This window comes from Petaurus breviceps, unplaced genomic scaffold (genome assembly GCF_028583685.1).
Source record: "Petaurus breviceps papuanus isolate PSGF00001 unplaced genomic scaffold, PetGlider_PUasm1.0 40, whole genome shotgun sequence".
Classification (NCBI taxonomy): domain Eukaryota; kingdom Metazoa; phylum Chordata; class Mammalia; order Diprotodontia; family Petauridae; genus Petaurus; species Petaurus breviceps.
The window spans coordinates 5,631,970-5,640,747 of NW_027186315.1; positions in this window are offsets into that span (position 1 = coordinate 5,631,970).

Here is an 8,778-nt window from a genome sequence, read left to right on the forward strand (position 1 = left end):
ATATATATATATATATATATATTTCTTTTTCAGTTTCACAAAGTAGTGGTTTCTACACTTGTCCTAAAGAATAAAATATGTTTACTCTTCTTGAGCCTGGAGGCATTTGGTTCATTTGTGCAATGATAAAAGTTGGTAATTGCTGTCAATAGAGAAAGTGAGTAATAATAGTGGAGACAGGTAGAGATTACTGGATTGGAGATTTGGGACCAGTTTGTAGTTACAGTTTTACCACTAACTAACTTAGTGATATTGACAAGTCACTGCATTACTTACCATTTTACCTCAGCTGTAAAATTAGATAAGTATATTAAATTGTTTCTAAGAAAAGTTTCACCTTTAATTTGTCATATTTTTTTCAAATCATTTTTGGCAGCAATAGAAAATTACTTGGGAAATAAGGATCTATTCTATTACACCAGTTGTTCAAATTTTTTCCTTTTTGTTTCCAAATCCTAAACTCTACCTAGTAAAAGGGAAACTTGTTTTGTACCAAGCAGTTTGTTATATTAACATATATGTGTGCATATATATTATATAGTGTGTATACATGCACACATACATACATATGTGTATGTATACAAACACACATACATAGTTGAGAGAGAAAGTAAATTTTTGTTATAAAAACATTGAAATCAATAAAGAGACCATTCAGGTTTTTCCTAAGGAAGATTACTTTTACCCACAGAAATTAATTAATTTAATTTAATTAATCTTGTCTGAGGACAGTCTACTGAGAAAGAGCTCCTTGAGATTCTCAGCAACAGACTTCAGAACTGCTCATTTAATATTAGTCATGGAGACTCATAAATGATGTAAACCTGTTTGCTCCTACACTACAGAAACTATTCCATGTTTCTTCTTTTTTGTCATAATTGTCTTTTTTTTTAAAGCAATTGGGGTTAAGTAACTTTCTCAAGGTTACACAGCCAGTTATTATTTTGTGTGGGTGTTAAGTATCTGAGGCTGGAACTGATCCCAGATATCCTGACTCCAGGGCCGGCTCTTTTACTCACTGAACCACCTGGCTGCCCCAACTTGACTTTTTCTTTACTGTTATTCATTTAAAATATTATAGAAAAATTAACATTTGCAAAGTAATTTGCTAAATACTAGGTAAGATGGGAAAACATAGATCAAAGGATTATGAGACCAATAAATTAGATCTAGAAAGAATCTTGAGTTATTTAGAACAACCTTGTGGATTGAAGAATTGAGACCCAAAAAGCACAACATGTTGATGGTCACATAATTAGCAAGGGGACTAGCTAGGGTTCACAATTATGTTTTTGATGATTGCTGCTTTATAATAGAATTTAATATCTAGTACAGTTAGGTGAACTTGTCTTGCATTTCTTTGCATTGATTCCCTTAATATTCTGGACTCTTTGTTCTTCCAGATAAATTTTATTATTGTTTGTTCTAAGTCTATAAAATATTTCTTGTAGTTTGATCAGTATGGCACTGAATAAAGTAATTACATTTATGCAGATTTGTCATTTTTATTATATTCGCATGGCCACTGACTCATGAGCAACTTAAATGTTTCTATTGTTAAACTATCTTGTCTGTATTGTCATTTACATACAATGGCAGAGTCTGCATATACTCTGTCAAAACTATGAGGTGGTGTTTTGCTACTTTCCTGGCAATTGTGTCATACACACCAGGTACCAAATACCACATCTCTCAACTCCAATGATTCGTTTTTGTTTGCTCTTATTATTTCTTGGCATAAAATGCTTGCAGAAAAATCGACAATACTAGAAAGTTCTAAAGGCTATCCACCATTAGAAATAGCATTCAGTAGCTTTCAAGGGCTTCATCTGGGCACAACTCTCTCCAGAGCAGCCAATTTTTCTACTACTCCAATGTATATACTTGGGTAATATAACAATTCAGCATTTATCAAGGGCTACCTAAACTATGATTTTCCCCACCCCAGTTGCAAGGGTGTAGATATAATGAGTTGAAGTCAATTGGAATGTATTCATTTGTTCTGGCACAATTTTTTTTTTTCTATAATGTCATTGAAAATAATTTTTGAAGATGACTAAACTCCCCATACAGTGTCCTTAAAATTGGGAGATAAATAATTGGAAGATTATACTTATAGAAAGAAAATGTATCATTTATTTAAAATATAAAGCTTTATTACTTAAAATATATTTTTTATTTCTACTTGTTATTTTCAGTTTTATACAAACTATGGGAAATATTTTAAAATAAGGCTTATTAAAATAATCATGGTGACAAATTATATTTTGTTTCTCAAATAATTATTTAAAAATATTAGAAAAGGTAATAGTGTTTTTTAAAGTCACATTAATTACTAGACTTAATTAGTTTCTTAATGTATTAAATGCAAAAATCTTCATTGGGAAACATTAAATTCATTTTAATAAAGCAAAAAAATCAATGTATGAAATGAATTAAATAACTCCAAGAATAATTGTGGCAAAATGACGGCAGCAATGAAAGATTATTACAATTTAAAAAACAGTTAGCTAAATTTTAACATCTGTGACAGTTTAAAATAGAAAATATACAGTGAATATTTCAGTATATAAAAATTACCTACACAATAAAAATTTGTATGTGCTTATTAATTTTATGACAAGTATAAATTAATATAATTTGTAGTCTGTATAATGGCATTGAATAGTTAATTATTATTTTTATAGTTTATTTTTCAAAACCAATTTAAGATATTTGCTCTCAATTTATTTATTAATTTGCCAAAAAGACCACAATCAAATAGTAAATAAAAATAGCTAACTTTTATATACTATTCTAAGGACTTTGAAAGTTTTTTTTTGCTTGAAATAATATCCCATGTGGTAGGTGCTGTTATAATCCACACCCAGTTTACAAATAAGGAAAATGAAGCTCAGAGAATTTAAATGAATTGTACAGGACAACAAGTATACAACTTGTGTAGGAGTTAGAATTTTAAGACAACATTCCTGACACCATGGCCTGTGGCCTGAAGAATTTTTAACAATTGTACTTTGGGTGGGTGCTATATAGAACACAATTTTAAATTTAATTTTTTCCATAATTTTCTTAAATCTAAAATCTAGACAGTCAACAAAACAATATATCAAGGCCTGATTTTTAGTGTTTCCTGATTTTCAAGGTGGAATCAATAACATTGAAAATTTAACAGTTTTCTCTCTCTTTGAGCTGGCTCTAGAACAATATTCCTGACACCACTCAGATTTTTAAAATCAGATACACACACATATGACCACTCATATAGATACAGAGAAAAGGACAGAGAAATAGAGACAGAGAAAGAGAAAGATTATTGCATGTGTCAATTCATCATCAATGGGCAGCTGAGTGGCATAGTAAATAAAGTGTCAGGTGTGAACTCAGAAAGATTCCTTTTTCTGAGTTTAAATCTGAAGTTGGACACTTACTAGCTTTGTGATTTAACCCTCTTGCCTCAGTGCCTCATCTGTAAAATGAGCTAGAGAAAGGAAATGATAAAGCACTCCAGTATCTTTGCCAAGAAAATCAGACATGACTGAAATGATTCAACCACAGTTGATCATTTGTTATTTAAGAAGAATTTAAAGGGCCATGAGACCAGTAGCAATGTATCCAGATAAACACCAATAGATAGAAGTACTTATGTGGATTTTTATTTTAAACAGATTGTGTTGCATTCATAGAAGAGTTTTGTTTCTATATTCTACCTCCCTAGTGTTAGATTTACTTCATATATATATATACACGCACATATATTATACCTTATTACAGTTAGCAAATTAAGCCTAATAGAATTAGATTTATATGTGTACATACATACATACATATATGTTGTTTTTCTGTTGTGTTCAATTCTTCATAACCTCATTTGGGGTTTTCTCAGCAAAGATACTAAAGTGGTTTGCCATTATTTCTCCAACTCATTCAAGAGAGGAAGAAGTGGGATCAAACAAGGTTAAGTGACTTGCCCAAGATAACATATCAAGCAAGTGTCTGTGGCTATATTTTAACTCAAGAAGAGAAGTCTTCCTGACTCCAGGACCACACCCAGATATTTAAAATTTCTCTTTATTGTTTATAATGCTAAAAGTCAAAATTCACTTTTTGTGTTTCTCTGGTAACCATAAAGACACAATTTATCACATAATAGTTGCAAAATCTATTAGGGATATTTTTTCACCTCACAAATGAATTTTATTCATGTTAAAAATATATGAAATAAATGGAAGAATTAGCTGTATTTATAGAATACCTTAGATCTTTCTCTGTAGTCTGAAACTTAAAAGCAGCACTTATTAGCATTATATATTCCAGAATTAGAATAAGTAAAAATTTTAAAAATACAGGAAAACTGAATTTTGACCCCATAAGTGGACTCTAAATAAAAAGCAATAAAGAATTGTAGGGGCAAATGAATTTTAACTAAAAGAAAAAAAAAGAAAATCAAGAAAATTAAAGTTTATTTGTTTATTAAACTATTGTCCCTGGATTGCTGTTTATCTTTCTACCCTGCTGAATCACATAAAAGTCATTTTTCATTCTTGCTAAAAACCTTTTTTAAAATATTAGAGAAAAGCAAGACTTTCATAATCAATCCAACCTATTGTCTCAGAAGGAGAATGACTTAGGTACTTAAAGAATCCATATTATTGAGTTGTTATTAATAGAGGAAAAATTTACTTAGGTTTAAATTGAAATAGTTGAGAAAGTAGAATTTTCAGTGAAAAAAAAGTTTAAATTGTTTTATTATTTCAGTTCTCATATAGGCCTTTTCTCTTCTCCTAGTGAATATCTTCCCTTATTTTTTTGAAGTGGTTACCACCTATAAAGAATCCTGAGGTACAATGTAAGGCCCAATACAAAATAGCAATAATATGTAGCAGAAATAATAATTCACAATGATTTATGGTTAGTGAAACGGTTTTCTTCATGGGAAACTTTTACAAGTTTGTTATTTATGGCAGAAGTTTTATTTGTTTTGGATTAGCTATTTTAAATTCAATTTAAATAAAAATAATTCAAAACAGTAAATTCCATAGGATAGTCAACAATATTGAGTATTTATGGGGAGTTTAAATTTGAAACCTAGGTCTTTTTTTTTCTTATTCATGTGTCATAAGAATTATTCTCAATTATACATATATATATATATACATACTTGCAAATATACATACACACACACATATATATATACATACATATGTATGTACATGCATCTATGTGACCAAACCATTTTTCATGCATCACTAAATCTTCTAATTCTTCTCAATGAGTAATATTTTGAGTTCACTAAGTAAGGAGTATATTATTCATCTGTGTATCCTCAGGGTCAGGGGATACACAGTGCCTTGTATTATATTCTCAAATAGGAAATCTTTCACTTAGGGCAAGAATAGTTGATAACGGGCATAAAGGACAAAAACATTGTCGAGGGGTTCCAATACAGCCTACCCATTAGAGGCAATGGCAAGGATTAGAGGTAGTGACTTTAGCAATAGAGGGTTGAATATGATGGGGTGAGGTTCTATCATGGTGCACAAAAGGCATAAAAGCTCTGAGTACAGTTATGGTAGGAGATATGAAAGTATGTTCTCTAGTAAGTCAAGAATCTATGCCCCTCTTACAGTTAAAAGAGTGAAGAGAGATCGAGAAAAGTACACCAAAGGCCTTAAGGTATGATGGGAACAGTGTTTGATGTATGGTTTGTTAAGATCAAAGGGTTGTCCCTGGACTATGGAGAGGGAGGACTTCATGTCAGCCTCCTGAAACAAAATTCCACTTTCCCCACATTAGTTCTAACTCTACCTAACATATAATAAGTTTTTATTAAAAATTTGTTGAATGTAATTCAACTGAATGCGTGTGATAAAAGCATTATTCATCGGTAATTCTTGCACATAGGCTGGGCCATTTCCCTAAATAGGAAGGAAATTATTACCAAGAATTAATTGATCCATTCTTGAGACATTAATAAAATTTTCTGGTTGCCAAAGTCCCTGAACGACAGACTTACAAGTTTCTCTGAAGGGTATACCACATAGGATAGGCTACTTTTATTTTATTTTTAGTTTGTTTTTCCTCCTGGAAGTCAAGGAAGCTATTCCTTTTATTCCTTGTTTTTATCCATGGGCCTACAACTTGAGTTGTTAATCTCACTTTGTGGTTACTTCATACAGCAAGAGGTCAACCTATCAGAAGTAAGTTTCCCTCAGTTTTGATAGATTTTCTATTTCACCTAATTCTTCCTTTTGAGCTATTTTTGAGACACATTTCAACAGAACCATGAAAGAATGTAGGCCTACTTGTAGCAGTGGTGTATCCTTACTGAATATTCTTTCTATGGTCTCATTAAAATAAACATAATTTGGTTAAGGGTAGGATGATAGAAAAGTTTCTTGCTAATTTTGTTCCAATTCCATGCCTAACCCATAAGACTAGCCACAACAAGACTTGGCCTACAATAATTAATGATGAAACCAAATATGCTCTTTTTGAGGCAAATCATTTTATCACTTTATTATGCTTTGAAGACCAACTTAAACAAAACATGGTATGTTTTTATAAGTTATTTTTCAGTTTATTGATAATAAATTGACTTCTACTTGACAACATATCTCAAATCATAAAAAAATACAAATAGTAGCTTTCATTTTCCCAGTATGAAACTCTCAAAATTATTTGTGGTGAATGTTATTAGCTCATTTTCAATTTTCTATTAAAACTGTCACACCTTAAGACTCAGATCATTTTCAGTTTCCTTTGACCCCCCCCCCCTCCCTACTTTACTGCTACATGGAATTAATTAATTGTCACTGTAGGACAGGTTGAATAATTCAATAAAAAAACTGAGGAGACATAAAAATAAGTGTTATGCAATTCATGAATTCATAAAAATTCAAATATGAGATGTGTATGAGTAACTGAATGCTTTAGTATGCATGATATTTTCAAAGCAATATAAGTCTTAGCAAACTCACTTTTGGCAAGGCTATATTTCAGTATCATTCAGAAGTTCAAAATCTTTGCTATATTATATATAGCTGTATTTTATTTTCTTCTGGTATTAGAATAGAGTACATGGGTGTTAGAATATATACATATATATGTACATATACACATACACACTTTTATATATATATACATATATACACATATATATGTAGATATATAATTGTTAGAGGAATGGAATGGAAATTTAAGATCTTCCCTGCCCCTTGGCAATTTGATAGGCTTAAGTGCACCTGGAGCCTGTGGTGGGAGGCTTGTTTTTCAGGAGATACTTTGTGATTGGGCAGTGGGGACAAGCAGGTTATTACATTTATATAATTCTTGAGATGAAGCTTTGCTTTGGGGCTCACTTTGAGAAGTGTTGTGTGATTTGACCAGATGAGACTCTGGACAGCCATTGAGAGCTCCCCAGCTTTGAAAAACGCAGATGTTGATGCTTCCCTGTAGCAGCAAGCACCCCAAGCATCCTCAGGGTGGCTGCCAATACAAGTTCTTGAATCTGCTTTGATAAAGGAAAGCAACTCAAAATGGGTTAACAAGCTTACTTTAATCAGTCAAACATATATCGTTTACCTAGTTCAGGGGAAAGAGGTAAGCACCTGAACTTCAAAGTATACAGACAGAATTATCAAGACAGAAACAGATCAAGTGGACAGCTTTCCAAACTGTCCAGTCATTACATCCATACCAAATCAACATCTGGGTTTTTCAAAGCGGGGGGACTCTGGACAACAGCTTCCCAGAATCCATATCAAATCACAGAACACTTCTCAAAGTGAACCCCCAAACAAAGCCTCACATCAGGGCTTATATAGCCTTCTCCTGGCTCAGAGAATGTAACAACCTTTTGGACTCACTGGACAATCAAAAAGTATCTATTGAAAAACAAGTCTCCCACCCCAGGCTCCAGGTGCACTTTAACCTAGGGGCAAGGAAGATCTTTAAATTTACATTCCCATTACATTCCCTCTCTCATAACTGACTATGTATGCAGGTAATGGTTGGATAGTTAGAGGACTGTCTGGTTGATTTGTTTATTGCTCTGTCTTCTTGTAATTTCTGCTTGTAACCTCAGTATAATCTGAAGTTCAGGGTGCTGATTTTTTCCCCTGAACTAAGCAAATGACATATGTTTGATTGATTAAAGCAAGATTGTAATCCCATTTTGAGTTGCTTTCCTTTAGAAAAGCAGATCTAAAAACTTGTGTTGGCAGTGACCCTAGCGACACTGGGGTACTTGCTGGTGCAATAATATATATGTATATATAATATATATTATATGTAATATATAATATATAATACTCTAGAGTATTAGAATAAGTACTTGGGATCTGAAAACATAAGTTGCAGTACCAGTTCTGCTATTTTCTATAGAAAAAGAACTTTACCTTTGTAAAACTCAGCTTTTACATATGTGGCCATAGATAGATGTGAGAAAAGAAACACTTTACAAACTATCAACTGCCTTATACATTTATTATTAGTAGTAGTATTAGTAGTAGTAGCAGTATTACATTAACAATAAGTAACTTGTGTAAATATTAACCGTTTAGACAAGAGATAACATAGTATTTTTAGTAGGAAATTACAGTTAAAATCAGGGAGGACTGAGTTCAAATATGGCCTCTGGCACATATCAACTCTATAACACTGAACAAATCACTTTACCTCTCTGTTTCTTCGTTTCATCATCTGAAAATGAAATGATCGAACTCTATGGTCTCTAAAGTCCTATCAGACTATAAATCTAAATCTCAGTTCTTCATTGGG